Consider the following 26,842-nt stretch of genomic DNA (forward strand, 5'->3'; position numbering starts at 1 on the left):
TTCAGGCCACTGGGCCACCAGGGAGGGTTTCAGCCGGGCCAAGAGCGGGTGTCAGGCTGCCTGTTGGCGGCCCGGCCAAACCCGGGGGGCACAACTGTCTGGCCGACATGGCAGTCAGCCGACATAAAAAAATGGCAGCAGCGGCAGTGCGCCCTCCCCTTTACAGGAAGCCACACCGCCGCTGCAGAAGGCCACAGCCTCGTTGGACCACCGGGAAAAAGCTTGTTTTGGCACCGCCGGATGGGCCAAAGATTTGGCGATGGGAATATCGCTGTCGGGTGGGGGGGGGTTAGATCGGTGGTGCGCACGGTGATGATGCGCTTACCGCGGATCGGTAGCAGCGGAGCAGTAAGGGGCGACGGGATCGGGCACCGCCGGGAAAACTCGGGAAGGCAATTGGGCTTTCAGCAGCCAATCCACCAAAATTTGTCAATTTGCGGTGCTAACAGGCCTTAAAGAGAGGGGCAATTTCAGCCCCCCCGATCTTTTACCTGTCCAGGGCTGTGAGTATGTGTTGGGGGAAGGAGGAGGGTTAAATCTGTAAATGATGATGTGCACATTTTGAGTAAAAACTGAGTGTATTAAATAAAATCAACAGGGATTACGAGATCGGTTATTTGCCATATAACTTAGCTTGCTCAAACAAAACAAAACAAAATCCTGCAAATCCCAGAAGCCTCTGATGAGATGAAGGAAAAGGCCAATGTGAGTCACTGTGCATTAAATGGGGTATGGCAGCAGAGTAGTTGTGTTACTGGACCCGTAATCCAGAGACCGGCACTCATGGTCCAGGGACCTGAGTTCAAATCCCACCACGTCAGCTGTGGAATTTAAATTGAGTTAATAAATCTGGAATAAAAACCTACTGTTAGCAATGGTGACCATGAAACTACTGGATCGTTACAAAAACCCATCCTTACCTGGTCTGGGCCTATATGTGACTCCAGACCCACAGCAATGTGGTTGACTCTTAACTGCCCTCTGCGGCTCAAAAAGGTGACTCACCACCACCTTCTCAAGAGAAGTACGTGCTGGCCTTGCCAGCGATGCCCACATCATAGAAAAATTATGCAGATGGGGGCCATTCGACCCATTGTGTCCGTGCCGGTCAAAAAAGAGCTACCTAACCGAATCCCATCTTCTAGCACTCGGTCCGTAGCCCTGTAGATTCCAGCTCTTTAAGTGCACATCCAAGTATCTTTTAAATGTGATGAGGGTTTTGGCTCTGTCACCCTTTCAGTCAGTGAGCTCCAGACTCCCACCACCCTCTGGCTGAAGATATGTTTCCTCATCTCCCCTCTAAACCTTCTACCAACTACTTCAAATCTATGTCCCCCGGATATTGACCCCTCCGCTAAGGGAAATGGGTCCTTCCTATCCACTCTATCTTGGCCCCTCATAATTTTACACACCTCAATTAAATCTCGCCTCAGCCTCCTCTGTTCCAAAGAAAACAATCGCAGCCTGTCCAATCTTTCCTCGTTGCTAAAATTCTCCAGCCTGGCAACATCCTCACAAACCTCCTCTGTACCCTTTCTAGTGCAATCACATCCTTCCTGTAATGTTGGTGACCAGAACTACACGCAGTACTCAAGCTGTGGCCTAACTCGTGCTGTATACAATTCTAGCATAACTTCCCTGCTCTTGTATTCTATGCATTGGCTAATAAAGGACAGCATCCCCTATACCTTTTTGACTACCTTATCTACCTGTTCTGCATCCCATGAACGACTAAAACAAATATTGATCACGTGCCAGGTAACAGTGTAGACAGGTGCACAACACACCTACTTGAGGTATTGACACCTTGTGCAGTTGGGTGAGCATCAAGCATATTTTAAAAATATATCACTTTTGTATTTAACACATTGGTAATATTGGGCCAGATTTTGCTAGAGTAGGGCGTCTTGCAGCATGCTACGTTAGTTAGATTTGTTTGTGCACGGTTAGGTATTGAAATTTTTTGCCCTCAAAGTTGCTAAGAGTACCAGCTGAAAACAGCATAGCGAGAACAACAGGGCATAAGAATATAAGAAATAGGAGCAGGAACAGGCCATCCGGCCCCTCGAGCCTGCTCCGCCATTTAATACGATCATGGCTGATCCGATCATGGACTCGGGTCCACTTCCTGCTCCCCATAACCTCTTATTCCCTTATCGGTTAAGCAACTGTCTATCTCAGTCTTAAATTTATTCAATGTCTCAGCTTCCACAGCTCTCTGAAGCAGCAAATTCCACAGATTTACATCCCTCTGAGAGAAGAAATTTCTCCTCATCTCAGTTTTAAATGGACGGCCCCTTATTCTAAGATTATGCCCCCTAGTTCTAGTCTCCCCCATCAGTGGAAACAGGGCATCAGGGACCTTGGTGAACAATGGCTAAATCCTTACCAGTGCCATTCAAAGACTGAGAAATAAACAGAGGAAGGAATGAGAATCAGAGTGAATTAGAGTGAAGAGAGGGAAAGAAAGATTAGATTAAGAAAGAGAGGAAAAAAAGACAGAAAGGAAAACTAAGAAAGAAAATCTAAAATTTGACGTTTTTAAATTCTCCTAAAACAATTCACAACCTGAAGGAATGAGATTCTACATGTATCAATGTTTACTTTCGGTGCCAGAGAGGTTGATTTGCAGCCATTAATGATTATCACATTGTTAAAAGCATACTTACGCTGTTAATTGCTACACTTAACTTTCTGTGATGAACTTAACGTGACATTGATGTGCAAGTGCAGCAAAAACAGGGAGTTTGAGCGTGGGATGACGTTTTTGCGAAGCTAATGACAGAGTGACGCAAATTATCCAGCAACTTGTGGCGATTCGCATTTCACGGGGTCTCCCTTCCTCACCACATGTTGGACGATTTGCACATTAATAAGGGCGACTGTCGTTCGCATATCATTCATTCTTCAGCAAAACCTGGCCCATTCATTTACATTGGATTACACAGGATATACGGCATAGAAATAGGCCATTTGGCCCAACCAGTCCATGCCGGCATTCATAATCCACATGAGCCTCCTCCCGTCTTTCCTCATCTAACTCTATCAGCATAACCCTCTATTCCCTTCACCCTAATATGCTTGTCTAGCCTCCCCTTAAATGCACTGATAATAGTCACTTCAACTCCAGAAAGACAGATTTTTGAATGATAAGGGAGTCAAGGGTTATGGGGAGTGGGCAGGGAAGTGGAGTTGAGGCCAAGAACAGATCAGCCATGATCTTTTTGAATGGTGGAGCAGGCTCGAGGGGTCCAATCGCCGCCTACTGCTCCTATTTCTTATGTTCTTATGTTGCCTGTCGTGGTGAATTCCACATTCTCACCACTCTTCAGGTAAAGAGGTTTCTTCTGAATTCCCTATTGGATTTCTTGATGACTAACTTATATTGATGGCCTCTAGTTATGCTCTTCCTTACAAGTGGAAACATTCTCTCCGAATCTACTCTACCTTTCATAATTTTAAAGACCGCTATTAGGTCACTCCTCAGCCTTATTTTTTCAAGAGAATAGAGACCCAGCCTGTTCATCCTTTCCTGATATGTATACCCTCGCATTTCTGGTATCATCCTTGTAAATCTTCTCTGTACCCTCTCCAGCGCCTTTATATCCTTTTTATAATATGACGACCAGAACTGTACGCAGTACTCTAAGTGTGGTCTAACCAAGGTTCGATACAGGTTCAGCATAACTTTTGAATTCTATACCTCTAGAAATAAACCCTAGTGCTTGGTTTGCTTTTTTTATGGCCTTGCTAACCTGTGTCGCAACCTTTGGTGATTTGTGTATTTGTACTCAGTGATCCTTTTGTTCCTCTACCCCATCTAGACTCTCACCCTCCACCCAGAAGAGGCGAGGGCCCAGGGGCAGCACTGTCCAGCCCACACTGCGACATGTGTGCGCGCTCGGTCTGTGCAGCAGAGTTGATCTCCAGTTAGTCTTGGGTAATCCTCGCCACTGGACCAAGACCTAGCTCTGTCAAGCCCGTGTGGTGGCTGGTGTGCAACGGCCACCACACGTTAAAAAAATCCAAGCACAGGCATCTTCCACCCTTCACGATGTAGTTCGGGATCTGGAATATTGAAACATCCCTTTTTGACGTGGAAGCAAGTCATCCTCGCTTCGAGGGACTGCCTATGATGATGATGAATAAGTGACCTCCCTGTTCTGCTACAAAAATGTAATACTTCACATTTATCTGTGTTGCCAATTACATGCCCATTCTGCAAGCGTAGAATTTTAAGTTGATTGTTTTGGACAATCTTCATGTCACAGCCTGTAAAGGGAAAATGAAAGTTTCAACAGCAGGTGAGTATTTATGTTCTGTTGGGGAGGATTTAAACTGATATGGCAGGGGGATGGGAACCAATGCAGGGAGACAGAGGGAAACAAAAAGGAGGCAAAAGCAAAAGACAGAAAGGAGATGAGGAAAAGTGGAGGGCAGAGAAACCCAAGGCAAAGAACAAAAAGGGCCACTGTACAGCAAAATTCTAAAAGGACAAAGGGTGTTAAAAGAACAAGCCTGAAGGCTTTGTGTCTTAATGCAAGGAGTATCTGCAATAAAGTGGATGAATTAACTGTGCAAATAGATGTTAACAAATATGATGTGATTGGGATTACGGAGACGTGGTTCCAGGATGATCAGGGCTGGGAACTCAACATCCAGGGGTATTCAACATTCAGGAAGGATAGAATAAAAGGAAAAGGAGGTGGGGTAGCATTGCTGGTTAAGGAGCAAATTAAGGCAATAGTTCGGAAGGACATTAGCTTGGATGATGTGGAATCTATATGGGTAGAGCTGCAGAATACCAAAGGACAAAAAACGTTAGTGGGAGTTGTGTACAGACCTCCAAACAGTAGTAGTGATGTTGGGGAGGGCATCAAACATGAAATTAGGGGTGCGTGCAATAAAGGTGCAGCAGTTATAATGGGTGACTTTAATATGCACATAGATTGGGTTAACCAAACTGGAAGCAATACGGTAGAGGAGGATTTCCTGGAGTGCATAAGGGATGGTTTTTTAGACCAATATGTCGAGGAACCAACTAGGGGGGAGGCCATCTTAGAGTGGGTGTTGTGTAATGAGAGAGGATTAATTAGCAATCTCGTTGTGCGAGGCCCCTTGGGGAAGAGTGACCATAATATGGTGGAATTCTGCATTAGGATGGAGAATGAAACAGTTAATTCAGAGACCATGGTCCAGAACTTAAAGAAGGGTAACTTTGAAGGTATGAGGCGTGAATTGGCTAGGATAGATTGGCGAATGATACTGAAGGGGTTGACTGTGGATGGGCAATGGCAGACATTTAGAGACCGCATGGATGAACTACAACAATTGTACATTCCTGTCTGTCGTAAAAATAAAAAAGGGAAGGTGGCTCAACCGTGGCTATCAAGGGAAATCAGGGATAGCATTAAAGCCAAGGAAGTGGCATACAAATTGGCCAGAAATAGCAGAGAACCTCGGGACTGGGAGAAATTTAGAACTCAGCAGAGGAGGACAAAGGGTTTGATTAGGGCAGGGAAAATGGAGTACGAGAAGAAGCTTGCAGGGAACATTAAGACGGATTGCAAAAGTTTCTATAGATATGTAAAGAGAAAAAGGTTAGTAAAGACAAACGTAGGACCCCTGCAGTCAGAATCAGGGGAAGTCATAACGGGGAACAAAGAAATGGCGGACCAATTGAACAAGTACTTTGGTTCGGTATTCACTGAGGAGGACACAAACAACCTTCCGGATATAAAAGGGGTCGGAGGGTCTAATAAGGAGGAGGAACTGAGGGAAATCCTTATTAGTCGGGAAATTGTGTTGGGGAAATTGATGGGATTGAAGGCCGATAAATCCCCAGGGCCTGATGGACTGCATCCCAGAGTACTTAAGGAGGTGGCCTTGGAAATAGTGGATGCATTGACAGTCATTTTCCAACATTCCATTGACTCTGGAACAGTTCCTATGGAGTGGAGGGTAGCCAATGTAACCCCACTTTTTAAAAAAGGAGGGAGAGAGAAAACAGGGAATTACAGACCGGTCAGCCTGACATCGGTAGTGGGTAAAATGATGGAATCAATTATTAAGGATGTCATCGCAGTGCATTTGGAAAGATGTAATATGATAGGTCCAAGTCAGCATGGATTTGTGAAAGGGAAATCATGCTTGACAAATCTTCTGGAATTTTTTGAGGATGTTTCCAGTAGAGTGGACAAGGGAGAACCAGTCGATGTGGTATATTTGGACTTTCAGAAGGCTTTCGACAAGGTCCCACACAAGAGATTAATGTGCAAAGTTAAAGCACATGGGATTGGGGGTAGTGTGCTGACATGGATTGAGAACTGGTTGTCAGACAGGAAGCAAAGAGTAGGAGTAAATGGGGACTTTTCAGAATGGCAGGCAGTGACTAGTGGGGTACCGCAAGATTCTGTGCTGGGGCCCCAGCTGTTTACACTGTACATTAATGATTTAGACGAGGGGATTAAATGTAGTATCTCCAAATTTGCGGATGACACTAAGTTGGGTGGCAGTGTGAGCTGCAAGGAGGATTCTATGAGGCTGCAGAGCGACTTGGATAGGTTAGGTGAGTGGGCAAATGCATGGCAGATGAAGTATAATGTGGATAAATGTGAGGTTATCCACTTTGGTGGTAAAAACAGAGAGACAGACTATTATCTGAATGGTGACAGATTAGGAAAAGGGGAGGTGCAACGAGACCTGGGTGTCATGGTACATCAGTCATTAAAGGTTGGCATGCAGGTACAGCAGGCGGTTAAGAAAGCAAATGGCATGTTGGCCTTCATAGCGAGGGGATTTGAGTACAAGGGCAGGGAGGTGTTGCTACAATTGTACAGTGCCTTGGTGAGGCCACACCTGGAGTATTGTGTACAGTTTTGGTCTCCTAACCTGAGGAAGGACATTCTTGCTATTGAGGGAGTGCAGCGAAGGTTCACCAGACTGATTCCCGGGATGGCGGGACTGACCTATCAAGAAAGACTGGATCAACTGGGCTTGTATTCACTGGAGTTCAGAAGAATGAGAGGGGACCTCATAGAAACGTTTAAAATTCTGACGGGGTTAGACAGGTTAGATGCAGGAAGAATGTTCCCAATGTTGGGGAAGTCCAGAACCAGGGGACACAGTCTAAGGATAAGGGGGAAGCCATTTAGGACTGAGATGAGGAGGAATTTCTTCACCCAGAGAGTGGTGAACCTGTGGAATTCTCTACCACAGAAAGTTGTTGAGGCCAATTCACTAAATATATTCAAAAAGGAGTTAGATGAAGTCCTTACTACTAGGGGAATCAAGGGGTGTGGTGAGAAAGCAGGAATGGGGTACTGAAGTTGCATGTTCAGCCATGAACTCATTGAATGGCGGTGCAGGCTAGAAGGGCCGAATGGCCTACTCCTGCACCTATTTTCTATGTTTCTATGTTTCTATAATAAAGAAATATGTTTCTTTTAGCTGCTGCAGAACATTCATAATAGGATGGCTTTGAACTTTGAATAAAACAGGGGCTTCAATAGTAAGATGTTTTCAAGCAGAAACAAGTGGAAAGAATACATGCCTTCTACACAAACAGCAAATTAAATTGATATACAATGGTGAGGGAATTCAGAAGTGCTTTGTGGAAGAGAAGCTATTTTCTTTTCCCCGCATAATTAATTTCAAACCAGGAACTGGTTACTTTGATGTAAGCACAGCTGCTTGATTTGCAGAATTCTGATTCTGTCCGAGCCAGTCCAGTTACGTGGTGAATTATTGCTCTGGTAAACTCAGTCAACAAAAGATAATGGGTAACATTAACAAGCATCTGGATTCACATTGGTATAAGCATAACACAAGAGAACATGGTGTCACACAGTTGTTTAATAGGAACCAGTAGGCTAGGAAGGAGCCCTGTCAGATTTTAATCAATTGTACCAACACTGCACTGCATGCAAGTAGAAGTCAAGTAGGAAGAGGCGATAAAGATCCTGTGACATTAATGGTGGACTTATCCAGGATACGAAAAATTGGCAAATTTGAGTGTGTAGAAGAGGTGCTTACATATGCAGGAAGTCACACAATATCATGATCACATACTGCACATGAACTGTCTCAGGAGAAAGAAGCCTGTGGAGAAATTCTGCCATTTACTGATCACTTAAAAACTCTGAATAAAAAAACTTGCATTTATATAGCGCCTTTCACGACCACTGGAAGTCTCAAAGCACTTTACAGCCAAGGAAGTACTTTTGAAGTGTAGTCACTGTTATAATGTGGAAAATGCAGCAGCCAACTTACACACAGCAAACTCTCACAATCAGCAATGTGATAATGACCAGATAACCTGTTTTTGTTGTGTTGATTGAGGGATAAATATTGGACAGGACATTGGGGATAGCTCCCCTGCTCTCCTTCATAATAGTGCCATGGGATCTTTTACATCCACCTGAGAGAGCCTCAGTTTAATATCTCATCCAAAAGATGGCACCTCAGACAGTGCAGCATTCCCTCAGCACTGAACTGGAGAGTGTTAGCCTAGATAAAGTGCTCAAGTCTCTGGAGTGGGACTTGAACCCACAACCTTCTGACCCAGAGGTGAGAGTACTACCCACTGAGCCACAGCTGTACACTGAATAAGATTAATGAAGTCACCAATAACTATCAACGTAGCTTTAAATCAAACGTGAATACATCAGCTTTTCAATTATACAGCTTATTATTAACTTTAAATTGGAAAACAATCTGAATAATTGGTCTAAATCATAATATGGTCTCAAAGTTGTATTAGAGTTTGTGAGTTGTTTCCTACAAAATAATAGTGATTTCAATCTTTCAGTTTCCAATGTATAAAACATTACATCAACTTTCACTTCAGAGGTGTTTTGCTAAGTGACTCTGCTCGGCTCCAGTTTGTTTTATGCATAGATTCATAATTTAATTCTCCTTCACATTACTCTTTCTACGTGGGTACATTTAACAACTACATTTCAACTCTTGTACATTGTGCGATTTATCAAAGTTCTCCTTAACCGACATGTCATAAAAAATTATCATATAAATGAAAATAGGTGAGAGATCTATCTACTTACATACGATTATTCAAAATATTCCAACCCCCTTGAGGAATGCATGAACATTTTTGCATCACAGTAATTAGCATAAAAAGATTACAATTTTTTGATTCATTCGCAGAATACTGGAAATGAAGATGTATTCAGTGCTTCCTGACTTCTTTAATTCTGTTTGTAATAAAAAGCAGATGGGGATTATATGCACAAAACCACTTCTGCGGCACTTATACAACACAAAGGTTGCTCAATTTGAAAACCACAAAATACTTTGGGTACGCAACATTATTTTTATTGTATAAGAGTGAAGGTGGCAATGGTTTCCACTGCAATCACGGAGGTGGTCTTTACAACTAACGTAAAATTGATACATGTGTTAGCAACATCTGCTGCCACAATTCATGGTAATCTGTGTTTCCCACCCTCGCCAAGCAGTCACTAAGGAAGTGGTACCAAAACTGGACTAACAGGCCTGGAAATGTGTTGCAGCCTAAACATCCAAGATGCACTGCACTGGAATCAAGGCCAAATGAGACACGATCCAATTTCTGGGCTGTAGCCCTTGAAGTCTAAGAAAGCGCTCGTTATAGGCAAATATAGGATATATTTAAAAAATCCTTTGTTGCTCACTGCACTTTACAGCTGAGCATGGGCTGGATATTACCCTCCGCCCCGTTTCAGAGGGAAGTCGAATTAAATGCTGAATTACCGCCAGGACAGATGGGGCGCAGATTGGAGGGAAATTCGGCCCGTTGTGTAAAAAATGAAGGAGGCGGTGTTGGGGGTGGCAGAAAGGCAGAAGAGAGTCGGGAGCGGGGCGGAAGGCGGGCGGTGTCATTTAGCGCCGCGCTGAGCACGCCAGCGTGATGAGGTTGTGCCGTCTTGCGCTAACACGTCGCAACGCCCCTCCCCTTCACTGCGCCACCAGGGAAGGATGAGGCCGGGTCAACGGGCCGCCATCCAAGAGGGGGTGGGTGCTGGGCTGCCTGTTGCTGGCCCAACCGAACCAGCCATTGTCAGGCCGACTCAGGAGTCAGATGACGATTTAAACAAAATGGCGGCCGCAGCGGTACGCCAGCCCCCTTTAAGGGGAGGCACACCGCACAGCCACTGGCAACCTGCGAAGCTGTCAGTGGCACCGATCGGCGGCAGCCGCAATCCCATGGGGGCAATTTCCCCCGCGGGGTGGTAAGGGGTCGGCGCGCTGGGCGGGTCGGCTAGATGGGGCATGGCGGTTAGCTGGTTCCGCTGCCCCCGGTCCAGGGGAAATTACAGATGTGTCCCACCCTCCACCTGCCCCCGGGTGGATAGGCTTTCCCTCCCGATACTGCCTCGAACCGCCGTTAAAAAAAGGGCCAAATTCCAGCCCCCTCATGTTATAATTCCAATGGTGGGTTGCAAAATGAAGCCAATAGGGTTAAGCCTGTTCTCCTGCCTCACTGCAAGAGACAGAGGACAGAGCAGAGGTGCAGGCTCCAAGCCGAAATAACTGCCCATCAGCATCAGAGGCTCTGCACTTAATCCGTCAATGGAAAGTAAAATCCAGTGAGGCGGACCTGGTCCAGTCAAGACTCTGCCAGGTGTGTGAGGTTAAATTGACCTAGAATACTCCAAGAGACTCGGTGCTAAGAATTAGGCAACGTGATGAGATGGAGAGAGAGATGGCTGAAATATAGAAAACTAAGAAGTAAAATGGGTGTTTATCTGGTTATCATCACCTTGCTGTTTGTGGGAGCTTGCTGTGCGCAAATTGACTGCCGTGTTTCCTACATTACAACAGTGACTACACTTCATTGGCTGTAAAGCACTTTGCGATGTTCGCTGGTTGTGAATGGTGCCATAGAAATGCAAGTCTTTCTTTCTCAGTCGCATGTGATGGGCTCCAAGAATCTGCGTTTCGTCTCCTAATCTGAGGAAGGACATTCTTGCTAATGAGGGAATGCAGCGAAGGTTCACCAGACTGATTCCCGGAATGGCAGGACTGACATATGAAGAAAGACTGGATCGACTAGGCTTATACTCACTGGATTTTAGAAGAATGAGAGGGGATCTCATAGAAACATATCAAATTCTGATGGGATTGGACAGGTTAGATGCAGGAAGAATGTTCCCGATGTTGGGGAAGTCCAGAACCAGGGGTCACAGTCTAAGGATAAGGGATAAGTCATTTAGGACCGAGATGAGGAGGAACTTCTTCACCCAGATAATTGTGAACCTGTTGAATTCTTGACCACAAAAAGTTGTTGAGGCCAGTTCGTTAGATATATTCAAAAGGGAGTTAGATGTGGCCCTTATGGCTAAAGGGATCAAGGGGTATGGAGAGAAAGCAGGAATGGGGTACTGAAGTTGCATGATCAGCCATGATCATATTGAATGGTGGTACAGGCTCGAAGAGCCGAATGGCCTGCTCCTGCACCTATTTTCTATGTTTCTCTCGTTACCCATGTGCGTAAATGATTTGGCCAATGGTGTCAAGGGAATAATATCACAACTTTCTGACAATTAAAATGAAGGCCATAACAAACTGTGAGGAAGAAGGTGGGATAAGAGAGACATGGAGCTGTAATTTGTGGCCCCTACGGGCAGGTACGAGGTGTGCACACGTTCATAGGGGTCGCACAAGTTCCGGGTTGCAGCAGGCGCTGCACATTTGCTAAGACCCCAAACTTGCGATCTGTCAAGAATCCTCAGTGTCTGCCCAGCGAATGCCCGTGACATTTTTACGCCTGGTAAGGCTTGCTTTTACTAGCGGAAGTGTTTTAAAAAAACAGAAAACTTAAATTTTATCAATAATTTATACATCTAAAAACCTGTGAAATATTTTTAGCCCCTCTAAAACATGTACGTTTATTTTTCAAAAAATTAAATTTTTGTTTTAAAATATAATTTCAATTAATGTTAAATAATGTTTATTTATTTGAAGTGTGGAGGTATTTTTGGGGGTATTTCCATTCATATTTCTGGGGTTTCTGTACATACGGAATCCCCATAAGCATGAATAGGGATTCCCTTCTTTTGTTGGCTGGGCTGGCCCATGTGGTCCCAGGGGAGCTTCTGAACCGCCTGCGCCCCCGGGATATGCGGGCCCCTACCCGTGAGTACCCGGCGATGCCCAGGACCGCGAGTCTCCATATCTCCCGGACTACCAGGTACGCGGACGGAGGCGTTTCTCCACGGGAAGCCTCCAACTTTACATTGAGGGCAGAGTGCGGGCTACTGCAGAAAATCCAATACTGGTTAATGTGAAGCGCGAGAGTCATTTTAACAACAATGGAAAATATGGCAGTGGGTGACGAACAATGTATATACATAGAAACATAGAAACATAGAAAATAGAAGCAGGAGCAGGCCATTCAGCCCTTCGAGCCAGCACCACCATTCAATATGATCATGGCTGATCATGCACTTCAGTACCCCACTCCTGCCTTCTCTCCATACCCCTTGATCCCTTTGTATATAGCAATGTATTTCTTTGTAATCGCCCTGAATTGTGCACACATTAGTGGAGCTCTATGTTCCCTCAGAAGGCAAGGTACTACAATGCTATTTATATAAGGATATAAGAAATAGGAGAGGAGTCGGCCATTTGGCCCCTCGAGCCTGCTCCGCCATTCAATAAGATCATGGCTGATCTGACCTTGGCCTTAACTCCACTTCCCTGCCCGCTCCCCAATACTCTTGACTCCCTTATTGTTCAAATATCTGTCTATCTGGGCAACGACAAGTCTTATGTTCAATTGATTTTCAGTTTTATTGCGTTGCGTGAAAATTAGGTATATTCAGTAAATTATTTGTAAGTTGAGCAATGGTGATACTTTCAAAGGGCAGAATTCCGAGGATAATGCTGAATCAGATGGGTGTGGATTTTGAGCTGGCTGGTGGCATCGGCCTTCTTGCTGAGGTTCAGTTTTGTATCCATTGAATTGCCATCAATGTGAAGCTCCAGGCCCTCTCTCGGTATCCGCCGTGACTTTGGAGAACTGGTATAAATGGCTGAACATGGTGCAATGTGCCCAAGGATTTCCCGACCCAGTGGAGGAGAAATTTAACATTGTCTTGCCCATTAAATGGGCGGAAAATAAACCTAGGCGGCTGAATTTCAGCACCTCGAACTCCCAGATCCGATCTCTCACGGATGTGCTGCCAACCTGGAAGCTGCCGACTTGTGGCTCTGCAGGACGCTCGCCTGAAACATTCTTTCAGCCACATTTAAAAAAAAAATGTATTTATTCATTCCTGGGATGTGGGCGTCGCTGGCAAGGCCAGCATTTATTGCCCATCCCTTATTCCCCATGAGAAGGTGGCGGTGAGCCACATTCGTGAACCGCTGCAGTCGTGTGAAGGACTCATTGCTTTTCGTAGTTGTACAACGTAGTTGGACCTCCGAGTGTGTGCAGACGCTAACGTCATCTGCACACTGTAATTCAGTGACAGAGGATGGGACGACCTTGGATCTGGACGGGAGGTGACGGAAGTTAAATAATTTCCCGTTTGATCTGTAGATTAGCTCCACTCCAGCGGGGAGCTTACTGAGGGTGAGATGGAGCATGGCAGCGAGGAACATCGAGTAGAGAATTGGTGCGATGACACAGCCTTGCTTGACCCCGGTCCGTACGTGAATTGGGTTTTGTGGTGGATCCGTTGGTTGGGATAACGGCCTGCATGTCATTGTGGAGCAGGCAGAGGATGGTGACAAACTTTTGAGGGCAGCAGAATTTGAGGAGACACTCCATAATCCCTCATGGTTGACAGTATCGAAGGGTTTTGTGAGGTCAAACAAGACCATGTACAGGGGCTGGTGCTGCTACCTGCATTTCTCTTGAATTTGACGTGCGGTGAAGATCATGTCCACTGTGCCCGTTAGTGGGCAGAATCTGCATTGTGACTCTGGGGCGAACTCTTCAGCCACTGGGAGAAGGCGATTGAGGAGGATTCTTGTGATGATTTTCCCTGTGGCAGACAGCAGGGAAACTCCTCTGTAATTACGCAATCGGACTTGTCACCTTTCCTGAAGAGAGTTATGATTACGGTATTCCTGAGATCCCCTGGCATGCTCTCCTCCTTCCAAATACGAGATTTGCGCCAATAGCGCTTCTCCGCCATGCTTTAGTGCGTCGGCGGGGATTCCATCTGCTCCTGAGGCCTTGTTGTTCTTCAGTTGTCGGATGGCCTTTTCAGCCTAATGCCGGGGTGGGGTTGTGCTGAGGTGGTGGCGGGTAGCTTGCTGCGGGATGGAGTTGAGGACACTCCCGTCGAAGACAGAGACTTGGTTAAGGAGATCTTCGAAGTGTTCCTTCCAGCGGGCACTGACTGCCTCTCTGTCCTTAATGAGTACCTCTCCATTCTTGGCCCGCAGTGGGGTAGGACCTTGCGTGCTTGGGCCGTAGGTGGTCTTGACTGCACTAAAGAATCCACACACGTCGTGGTTGTCGACTAGTTGCTGGATCTCCTAAGATTTTTCCACCCACCATCTGTTCTTTAGGTCGCAAGTTTTCTGTTGGACCTCGGCCTTTAGACATCTATAGAGCTACTTTCTTGCTCTCGAGTTGTGTTGCTGTTTCCAGTTCAAGAATGCCTTGGCGCTTGCGGCTTATTAGCTCCTGGATCTCCTGGTCGTTTCGTTGATCCAGTCTTGATGTTTCCTGGTCGAGTGATCGAGGTTTCTTCACAGGTGTTAATTATGGAGGCCTTGAGGGCAGACCAGGCACTGTGGACACTCTGCGTCTCTGGGTCACTGGGAGTGGTCAGGTTGGTTGTAAGGCTCTGGCTGAATAGGGCTTTCTTAGCAGGGTCTTTGAGTGCTCCAGCGTTGATTTTACTGCGGTATCATTTCTGTTGTCACTGCTGTTTAGGGGCTACATTGAAGGAAATGACTTGAGCATTAGGCTGTGGTCTATCCAGCAGTCATTAGCTCCCGTCATGGTGCGAGTGATACAGACGTCCTTGCGGTCCCTTACTCAGATGATGACGTAGTAGAGCAGATGCCAGTGCTTGGAGCAAGGGTGCTGCTCTGAGGCCTAGTACTTGTCTTTCTGACAGAACAAGTTGTTGGTTATGCAAAGCCATGTTCTAAGCATTTCGTCAAGAGGAGGGTACCATTGGAGTTGGTTTTCTCTACCCCCTCTCTGCCAATCATGCCATCCCAGAGGTCTGTATCCTTTCCAATTCTGGTACTAAAGTTGCCAAGGAGGATCAGCTTGTCGCCCGTTGAGAAACGGAAGAGGGATTGTTCAAGGATGGAGTAGAATTCCTCTTTGGTCGTGTCTGTAGATTTCAGCGTTGGGGCATATGCACTAATGACCGTAGTGCACTGGCTCTGGGCTAGGGTGAGTTGAAAGGTCATGAGGCGTTCGTTTATCCCACAAGGAGAGTCTCTGAGACGACCCACAAGCTCATATTTTATGGTGAAGCCTACCCCATGGAGGCGACGTTCTTCTTCTGGTTTACCTTTACAGAAGAAGGTGTAGCCAGCACCTTGTTCTTTGAGCTGGCCTTCCCCTGCCCGCCGAGTGTCGCTTTGGGCGGCAATGTCAATGTCAAAGTGCCCCAGTTCTCAGGCAATGGTAGCGGTGTGACGCTCCGGGCTGTTGCTGTTAGGGTTGTCCATGAGGGTCCTGACGTTCCAGGTCCCGAACGTCATTTTAAAGGGTGGAAGATGCCTGTGCGTGAATTCTTTTATCGTGGGGTGGCCGTTGCACACCAGCTACCACACGCGCTTGACAGAGCAAGGTCTTGGTCCAATGGCAAGGCAATCCAAGATGATTGGAAACCAGACTCCGCTGCATACGCCGAGTACGAACACATACTCCTACTGTCCTCCTCCCTCCTTCCCACAGGTCCTCGCTCCCTGGGTTTCATGGGATGCAGTGTAAGCCTTGCAACCTCGCTGTTGGCCTCTGCTGCACCATTCCTGGGCCCCGACCTCGCTCCTGGGCCCTGACCTCGCTCCTGGCCCCGACCTCTCTCCTGGGTCCCAACCTCACTGTGCACTAATTGGCTGGCGTGTTTCCTACATTACAACAGTGACTACATTCCAAAAGTACTTCATTGGCTGTAAAGCAGTTTGAGACATCCGGAGGTCGTGAAAGGCGCCAAATAAATCCAATTCTTTCTTTCTTTCTGTGATACTTTAATATTTACGGTTAGGATCCCTCTTTCAAACAGGGACTTGCAATCTCCATGTGAGGTGGTGATTAATTAGTAAAACGGAGGAACATGCAGCTTGACGTGACATATTTATAATCTGTTCAATTGTCTATCTTCAGAATCTCAGTGTTAAATATTTCCAAGCACTCTTGATGACTCCAATGCCTCGTTGTTTTCTTAAAATGGTTTTCTGGAGCGGTTGGTTGACAGAAGCTGATTGGCTTCTGTGAGGAGAATGGGAATCAAAACTGGGATGTAAATACTGCTTCAGAGCGATTTGTTTGACATCTGCTTATGTGGATTGCTTGACAAGCGTTGCGAGGCACAAGGGTAAATTGGACAAGTCTCTATCAGTGGCAAGGAACGTTGTTGGCGGGAGGCACAGATCAGAAAATTGATCGGCAAAACCTCACGTTCCTCAAACACTCGGCATTGGATTTCGCAATGCGGTTTTTCAAGCTGGAAGGAGGCTGTGTTATGCCAGCTGTGCCTCAGTGGGTAGCACTCTCGCCTCACCGTCACACGGTTGTGGCTTCAAGTCCCACTCCAGGCTGACCGTGCAGTGCAGAGGGAGTGCTGCACTGTCGGAGGTGCCATTTTTTGGATGAGACGGATGAGTTAAACCAAAGCCCTGTCTGCTCTCTCAGGTGGATGTAATGGACCCCACGGCATTATTTCGAAGAAGAGCAGGGGAGTTATCCCCGGTGTCCTGGCCAATATTTATCTCTCAATCAACTTAACAAAAAACAGATTATCTGGTCATTACCACATTGCTGCTTGTGGGAGCTTGCTGTGCGCACATTGGCTGCTGCATTTCCTACATCACAACAGTGACTACACTCCAAAAGTACTTCATTGGCTGTAAAGCGCTTTGAGACATCCGGTGGTCGTGAAAGGCGCTATATAAATGTACTATAATCATTTCTTTACGCTACAGGAATAAGTGAACCTCAGTGAACTGGAACGTTTATGTAACTCCAGATCCCACACTGAATTTTGGGCAAGGCTACACTTCTCTTCTTCACCTAGCCCATATAAATGGCATAACCGCAAAATGGACCTAGCCTGCTGTAGAATCATTGTTAAAGCAACATTACTGATGTTTTAGTGAATGTTGAGGTCTTGTTTCTTTTGACTATCAATGATTATCTACTTTTGCTCTGAATATTCTGCATTCTTTGTTACCCCTGAGTATTTCTCCATTTTTGCAAAAAGCTTTCAGTCTGCTGAGGCCCTTCCCTGGATGCTGGCAATTGTATTGTAACTGTATTAGCAAGTTATAAATCCCTGTTACTTATAAGGAGGCCCAATTCATGAGGAGGCAAAGGGGGTGAAATTGGTCTTCACCAGTAGCACAAAATGCTGGTGTTCAGAAGGACCTTGTACACCAATCACTGAAAGTTAACATGCAGGTACAGCAAGAAATTAAAAAAGCAAATGGTATGTTGGCCTTTATTACAAGAGGATTTGAGTATCAGAGTAAAGACGTCTTACTGCAATTATATCGGGCCCTGGTGAGACCGCACCTGGAGTATTGTGCACAGTTTTGGCCTCCTTACCTAAGGAAAGATATACTTGCCATAGTCGAAATGCAACGAAGGTTCACCAGACTGATTCCTGGGATGGGGGGGATTGTCCTATGAGGAGAGATTGAGTAGACTAGGTATATGTGCACCATTCTGCAGCCAATTCTTACGCACACAAGTTTACATTTCTCTACATCATTCATGTGCAACATCACTTCGCATAGGTCGCAATGCCCTTGCTGAACATCCTACTGGCAGGAAGCCCAGTTTCAGTCTCAAGGTCCTGAACCTAGTCACTTCCACAAATTAACTGTTGTGAATTGAAATCCACCTCTCTCTCTCTCTCTTTCTCTCTCCAGTGATGCCAATCACTTTTTTTTGCCCTATATTGAATGAGCTAAACATGAACACCTTTCAAAAGCCGAATTAATTGAGTTCCCGGTACCAACATTGGGATACCTTTATCTGTAGATTTTGGCCCAGAAATCCCGGTTTCTCCTTCCCGCGGGCGTTCGACTGGAATTTAGAAAAAAGAAGCGCACCTACCTGAACCTGTTGTGCCCACGCAAGTTCCTGGTCCTGAGGCCTCCACTGACTGCGCGTCGCGACGCGTGCACGTCGGGACGTGCGCAGAGCCGGAGCTGCAGTCACATGGCTCTGGGCAGCCAATCAAGGTAAATATGTTCTCATTCATAATAATGGGAACTCCGTAAGTTGGAGTTCCCATTATTATAAATGAGAAACCCCCCCCCCAATACACAAAACATTAATAAACAATAGAAAAAATACACCACATATTTAACATTAATTTAAATTAGTTACTTATGTATTATTAAAAAAAATTCCAATTTTTTTAAAAAGATTTTTTAATTATGCTGTCAAATAAATTTAACATAGTGGGGAGGGTTTTTAAAAATAAAATGTGTTTTTAAAATTTTATATTTTATGCTTTAAGTGTGTTTTAAAACACTTACGCCTGTAACAGTAGGCTATGCTTTTATCAGGCGCAAGAGTTTTCAAGGCAGTTGCTGGGCAAGATATGGGCAAATACCGCAATCTTGCCCATGCAAATGTCCTGGCTTCCGAGATGCATTGGATCTGTCTAACTCCAGCTTGACAGATCGGAAAAGCCGGTTTACAGCGCATGCGCATTGTGCACTGAAAACCGGCTTTTGTGATGCCTTCCTGGGTCCGTAGAGCATGCAATGACCCCTTGCTGCCGCCGCTGCGAATTTTGATGGGTACGGTGGCCTTACCGGCGTCCATACAGCCTGGGAAAGGTGGTGGGACATCAGGGATCCCGGGGCGGGAGTGTCCAGGGATCAAGGTGATGTTTATTTGTTTTAACATTTTGGTATTAATGGGACCAGTGGGGAAGTGTGGGAAGCTTTTTTTTTCCATTTTTTAAAAACTCGCTTGCCGGCAGCCTCCCGTGGGGAATTTCGGTCAGCCTCCTGAGATGTCGCTCCATTGATGCCCGAGGGTGAGTGTGCAACGCCACTTTGTGCGCTGCTCGCTCATCTTTGGCCGGGAAAACTGAATTTCCCAGTTTGAAGCAGCACCTTCTGCCTACCATTAAACTCAGCACTCAGCCGGTGTCACCACCTCAACAACAGTGGGACCGAATTTCGAACCCTTAAGCTTGAAGCTTCTCTCCAACAGCGTCACCCCAAGTCACCCCAGGAGGCATCTGCCTGATAAGCCAATCTGTAGTTCATACCTTTTATAAAACATGTGCTGTTTTCCAGGGGGGGAAACAAAGCAGGAGGAAGGAGACAGGAACTGGAGGGCGCGTGGAATTTTACCAACTGACTGGCTTCCCGGCAGTCCAAGACAATCACTTCTGTGGCTGTCAATGCTTCACAGATCCTCCCGAACGCATACGCGAACAGGAAGAGATAACAGTCCCCAAACATGTTTCTGGTTTCTGGCCACACAAATGTGATCCTGCACATATCGCGTGTTATCCGGGGGGCATTTGTGATACTTTTAGTTTGCAACAGTGCATAGTGCCTGCATTATATGCATTATATATCAGGTGTCAGCCTTTGCTTAGTGGTAGCATTCTTGCCTCTGAGCCAGAGGACCTTGAGTCCAAGCCCCGATTCCGGAGACCTAAGCATATAATCCAGGCTGACACTTCACTGAAGCATTGAGGTAGTGATACTGAAAGACACTATCTTTAGCTTTAATAGCAGGCTGGCACAGCCACCATAGCTATTCATTGCCATCTCCTGGTGTGCAGTGAGAGATTCAATCTGTGGTCAGTCTTGAGTTCATCATCATCATCATAGGCAGTCCCTCGGAGTCGAGGATGACTTGCTTCCGCTCTAAAAGTGAGTTCTCAGGTGACTGAGGAGTCCAATGCGGGACCTACAGTCTCTGTCACAGGTGGGACAGACAGTGGTTGAAGGAAAGGGTGGGTGGGAAGCCTGGGTTGTCGCACGCTCCTTCCGCTGTCTGCGCTTGGTTTCTGCTTGTTCTCGGCGATGGGACTTGAGGTGCTCAGCACCCTCCCGGATGCTCTTCCTCCATTTTGGGCAGTCGTGGGCCAGGGACTCCCAGGTGTTGGTGGAGATGTTGCACTTTATCAACGAGGCTTTGAGGGTGTCCTTGAAATGTTTCCTCTGCCCAACTGGGGCTCGCTTGCCGCGTAGGAGTTCCGAGTAGAGCGCTTGCTTTGGGAGTCTCGTGTCATGTTAATCATGTTGGCCAATGGCATACTATAATTGGCCTTGACCTCCCTGACCTAGGAAGGGTTCACACTCAATCACTATCAAGTGACCTTGATTGGGAAGTGGTTTATCTTTCATTCTTGTTTCTTTCTCTGTGTTGTGTGTTCTCTCTCCCCAACAGTTGCTGCTGTTTCTGAGCTATTTTCATTGTTTCTCATTTCCTTCTGCACTTTTTATCCCACGTTTCTCTTTTCCGTTTTCATGCGACTCTCTCACAGAATTTCCGGAACATTACTCACCAGCAGCAACAGTAATGGCGACACCAAGACCCACAGTCCGCAGCCCGAACGGACATTTAATGGTCCGATCGTTGCAGAGTGGATGGAGACTGTGTGCAACAGATATGGTCGATGTTTGCCCAGACAGACAGAAAGATACAAATCACAGCAACCAATACAGCAAAAGAGTTAAAGCAAGAAGAGAAACAAACAGAGCTGGGGAGAGTTAGTGTATCCATGGCAACTGTGAGGTGATCTTGTGGTGATCTCAGCTTCACCCAAACCAATAGCGGGGAGCAAAGGAGCAGATCTCCTTGGAATTGGGACATGGTTTGTGGTGGAAACGTTCCCTATCCAGGAGCAGGGTTTTCCTGTTTGTTCTAAAGCACGAGAGCCACCTAACCCTGAGCCTATGAAAGTGATGAAGAGTTTTGCCAAACAGTATTCTGAGCCAGCACAACATGACCAAGAGTGAAATGTTGACAGTTGGCATCTATGGTTACAAAAATACATGAGCTTATCACCTTTCAGATGAGACGTTAAACCGAGGTCTCATCCGCCCTCTCAAGTTGATGCAAAAGATTCACGGCACTATTGCGGCACTATATCCATTTTGGGGGCAAAAATACGAAGGCAGAATATTATCTGAATGGCGGCAGACTAGGAAAAGGGGAGACGCAATGAGACCTGAGTGTCATGGTTCATCAGTCACTAAAGGTGGGCACGCAGGTACAGCAGGCGGTAAAGAAGGCAAATGGTATGTTGGCCTTCATAGCGAGGGGATTTGAGTATAGGAGCAGGGAGGTCTTACAGGGCCTTCGTGAGGCCTCACCTGCAATATTGTGTTCAGTTTTGGTCTCCTAGTCTGAGGAAGGACGTTCTTGCTATTGAAGGAGTGCAGCGAAGGTTCACCAGACTGATTCCAGGGATGGCTGGGCTGTCATATGAGGAGAGACTGGATCAACTGGGCCTTTATTGACTGGAGTTTAGAAGGATGAGAGGGGATCTCATTTAAACATATAAAATTCTGACGGGACTGGACAGGATAGATGCGGGAAGAATGTTCCCGATGTTGGGGAAGTCCAGAACCAGGGGACATAGTCTTAGGATAAGGGGTAGGCCATTTAGGACTGAGATGAGGAGAAACTTCTTCACTCAGAGAGTTGTTAACCTGTGGAATTCCCTGCCGCAGAGAGTTATTGATGCCAGTTCACTGGATATATTCAAGAGGGAGTTAGATATGGCCCTTGCGACTAAAGGGATCAAGGGTCTGGAGAGAAAGCAGGAAAGGGGTTCTGAAGGAATGATCAGCCATGATCTTATTAAATGATGATGCAGGCCGAATGGCCTACTCCTGCACCTATTTTTTCTATGTTTCTATGTTTCTATGTTTGAAGAAGAGCAGGGGAATTATCCCCGGTGCCCTGGCCAATATTTGTCCCTCAATCAATAAAACAAAAAAAAGATTATCTAGTTATTCATCATCATCATAAGCAGTCCCTTGAAATTGAGGAAGACTTGCTTCCACTCTAAAAGTGAGTTCTCAGGCGACTGAACAGTCCAATGCGGTAATTACAGTCTCTGTCACAGGTGGGACTGACAGTGGCTGAGGGAAAAGGTGGGTGGGACTGGTTTGCCGCACGCTCCTTCCGCTGCCTGCGTTGTTTTCTGCATGCTCTCGGCGATGAGACTCAAGGTGCTCAGCGCTCTCCCGGATGCTCTTCCTCCACTTCAGGCGGTCTTTGGCCAGGGACTCCCAGGTGTCAGTGGGGATTTTGCTCTTTATCAGGGAGGCTTTGAGGGTGTCCTTGTAACGTTTCCTCTGGTAATGATCACATTGCTGTTTGTGGGAGCTTGCTTTTGTGCAAATTGGTTGCTGCATTTCCCACATTACAACAGTGACTACACTCCAAAAGTACTTCATTGGCTGTAAAGCGCTTTGAGAGGTCTGGTGGTCGTGAAAGGCACTATACAAATCCAAGTCTTTCTGTTTTTATGTTTTTGTAGATATGACAAGTGTATTATGCAGAGAGTTCAGAATGTGTTGCGTGGGTGATACTGGTGATTCTGTGTGGCTTGTTTGGACCTGTATGTTATTTCATGGCAGAATGAATTAGCTAATAAACAACCCGTGCTTATGCTCATAAACAATTGTGATTTCTACAACGGAGTTCTGTACTCTGTGTCTGGGAAGGTAATGAATGCTAAAAATGAAACACGAATTATTGGATTCTTGCTAGATATATGCATACATATATAATATATATATATATATGCAAAAAATTGAAGCGGGATAGATGATAAATCGTATATCGGATAAACGAGAATGAGTCAAGAAGGAGTGTAGACCTTGGGGCGGATTTCATCTGTTTGCTATGTATTAGCAACATTTCCACCATAGCTGGGAGATTTTCTGTGTTTGCTATTTGCAGTGAAATTGTAATTGCTTTCTTTATGTCCGTAGGTCCTGAAGGTTTTTCTGACGAGCATTTGCAGTGCAGGATAGGTAGAGAATGACAATCAAATAACAGCTACAAAAGCTTCTAGAGATGATACTGCTTGGGTTTTTTTTATGTGAAAAATCATATTAATTGATCTTTTACCACTTCAGTTCCTCCCCACCCCCATAGCTTCAAGAGAAAGATTCCCGCTCAAGCGCTTGTATATAATAATAGTATTTTGGATAATTATCGTCTAAAACGTGACCCGTTGTTTAACCTAATCTCAAATTATGGCATTAGTGGGCTCTTTTTACCAATTGGGTTGCCGTGAACTGGCAAGAAAAAATATTCAATGTTATTTAAGCAAGGAACTTAAGATGTTATGTCCTGAAGGCCACCATTTGATTATACGGGAGCTAAATGTAAAGATATAAAGATAGCATCGACCATTTAAAGTCCCTTGACACAGACCATTTTATATTCCTCACTTTTCATGCAAATGGCACTTTCTGAGCTGCTGCAGTAAATGATTTTCCTTCAGTGTTTTATGTCTTTTACCATTGATTCATGCCATCTCACAGGAATGTTATCAAGCGCATGTACAACATCAAACTTAAATTAATGGTGTGTTTGTCATTTCTGAGTACTAAGCAATGCATTTAAAGGGGAGGCATATAATTGAGGAATTGCATTGTCAGACTTTTTTTTACCCAACAGCCAGCAGAACCTGATGCAGTTAAAAGTCAGGGTTATTGTCCTCCATAAATCACTTTAATGCTCACCAGGTAACTTTTTATTTTTGTTCCGTCTCCCTTCATTCTTTCCGAGTGAACCATCTTTACTCAGTCTCCTATAAGGGGGCCGGAATTGCCCCTCTATGAAAGGCGCTAATGGGGCACAGATGCACTAATGCACATATGGGGCGGCCACAGCGCTCACCCCCAGAATTGCCACCGGAGTCCGGCGCGTGAAAAGTGGTTTGTTCTGCGCCCCCCCCCCTCCGTGATTAGCACACCGATTGGCCGACAACTTATTGCCCTGCACTGACCCCTTTGCGGGACGCGAGGTCGGCGTGAGGTGATGCCACCGACAGCTTCTCGGGGCAAGAAACTGAGCCACTGTGGCACCCGACTGCCCTTAAAGGGGAAACATAGAAACATAGGAACATAGAAAGTAGGTGCACAAGTAGGCCATGCGGCCCTTCGAGCCTGCACCACCATTCAATATGATCATGGCTGATCATGCAACTTCAGTACCCCATTCCTGCTTTCTCTCCATACCCCTTGATCTCTTTAGCCGTAAGGACCACATCTAACTCCCTCTTGAATATATCTAACGAACTGGACTCAACAACTTTCTGTAGTAGAGAAGTCCACAGGTTCACAATTCTCTGAGTGAAGAAGTTTCTCCTCATCTCGGTCCTAAATGGCTTGCCCCTTATCCTTAGACTGTGACCCCTGGTTCTGGACTTCTCCAAGGAGGTGGTAAAATGGCGGCCGCCATCTTTATTTCTGTCACTGGTGGCCGCTGCTTTGGCTCGGGCCCCAACACGCAGCCCCGTACCCCCCCCCCCTTGGGTACCAAGCCGCTGGCCTGGCTGACACCCTCTCTGGTGGCCTAGTGGGAACCTCTAAAGCGGCTGCAGAGTTCGCAGCGGCCCTCTCCTTTAAAAAGGGGAGGGACGTTGTGACGTGTCAGTGTGACGTGGCACGTCAGCGCCAAGCTGACATCATCTGCGCCACACGGACATCAGCAGCGCCGCGCCCCGCGAATGCCAGGTTAACGCCCCACGTGCTTTTTGGCCTCTGAGAGGTCAATTCTGCACTGGGTCAGCGCTTCCCGCCCCGGCACTAAACTTTCATATAATTCAAATTAGACGCCCCAAATCGGGCGCGAGCAATTTCACCCCCGAGGTGTTAGGAAATATATTTAAAACAGGGCACAGTATATTTGCTAAATATATATCTGCGATATTTGGAAATACATATTATAACATTAGAAAATAATTCAATGGGCTTAGCATCAGTTGAGTAAACTGATTCCACATGCAAGGATAGTCTGAACCTTGGCTTAGTGATAACATTCCTGCCTCTAAGTCAGAAGGTTATAGGTTCAACTTCAGGTCATCCAAAACTTGGCTGCCTGCGTCCTCACTCGCACCAAGTCCCGCTCACCCATCACCACTGTGCTCACTGACGGGTATTGGCTCCCGGTTGAGCAACACCTCGATTTCAAAATTGTTTTCAAATCTCTCCATTTCCTCACCCCCTCCCTATCTCTGTAATCTTCTCCAGCCCCACAAAGCCCCCAACTTATCTGCACTCCTTTAATGCTGCCCTCTACAGCATCCCTGATTATAATCGCTCAACCATTGGTGGCCGTCCCTTCTGTTGCCTTGGCCCCAAGCTCTGGAACTCCCTGCCTAAACCTCTCCACTTCTCTACCTCGCTTTTCTCATTTAAGATGGTCCATAAAACCGATCTCTTTGACCAAGCCTGCTCTAGTTTCTCCTTATGTGGCTCGGTGTCAAATTGCTTGGCTTATGCTGCTGCGAAGCGCCTTGGGACGTTTCACTTCTTTTAAAGGCGCTATATAAATATAAGTTGTTGTTGTTCTTCAAGCCCCACTCTGGACAGTCCAGGCAATCAGAGACAAGAGTCTCTGAATACTGGGTTTGACAACCATCCACATTATCATTACATGGTGTGGTGACCTGCCCCCTTCCCCCCTACCCCCATTGCATCAAACTAGTTCTCTTGGAAGGCAATTGTGAGTCAGGCTAATTAGCTGTCCACAGAAAAAATAGATTTTGTTACGGAGGTGCTGGATATGAGAGCAGAAGAAATGGGTTGCCTCGTGTGCCGTTTGATACCGACAAGAAGGATTGAAATGAGACGGAAAGGAAAAGAAATCAACAAAATGGTTAAGCAAAGCTCTTCAATATTTAAATTGATTAAAAGTTTCAGTTCATTTACATCTGAGTGAAGCAGTAGGTCGCAAACGTGATTCGACCGATAATGTTTGAGAATTCATTTTTTTCTAACAACTGATTTGGGTTTAGCAGCTGGGAATTTGAGGTAGTGGGATTATTGGCCCAGACTTCCCGGTCGGCTGCATCCCGCGGGCGATTGGGTAAAAACTTTAAAAAAAATACGCACTTACCTGAACCTGCTGCACCCACGCGAGATCCCGGTCCTGAGGCCTCCACTGACTGCGTGTCGCAGCGCGTGCACATCGGGACACATACAGGACTGGAGCTGCAGTCACATGGCTCTGGGCAGCCAATCAGGTAAAGTATGTTCTCATTCATAATAATGGGAACTGCGTAAGTTGGAGTTCCCATTATTATGAATGAGAACCTCCCCAAACACACAAAACATTAATAAAAAAATTGAAAAAATATACTACCTATTTAACATTAATTAAAAATAAGTTATTTATGTACTATTAAAAATATATATTTTTCCCATTTATGAAAATGTTTTTTAAAATTATGCTTTAAAATAAATTTAACATAACGGGCAGGGTTTTTAAAGTTTTTTAAAATTTTATTTTTTATGTTTTAAGTGTGTTTTAAAAATCTTATGCCTGTAAAAGTAGGCTGTGCGCCTGCTTTTATCAGGCGCAAGAGTTTTCAGGACATTTGCTGGGCAAGATATGGGTAAATACTGCAATCTTGGCCTTGCAAATGTCGTGGTTGCCGAGATACGGAAGATCTGTCAAAGCTTGACAGAT

This window comes from Pristiophorus japonicus, chromosome 5 (genome assembly GCF_044704955.1).
Source record: "Pristiophorus japonicus isolate sPriJap1 chromosome 5, sPriJap1.hap1, whole genome shotgun sequence".
Lineage (NCBI taxonomy): Eukaryota > Metazoa > Chordata > Chondrichthyes > Pristiophoridae > Pristiophorus > Pristiophorus japonicus.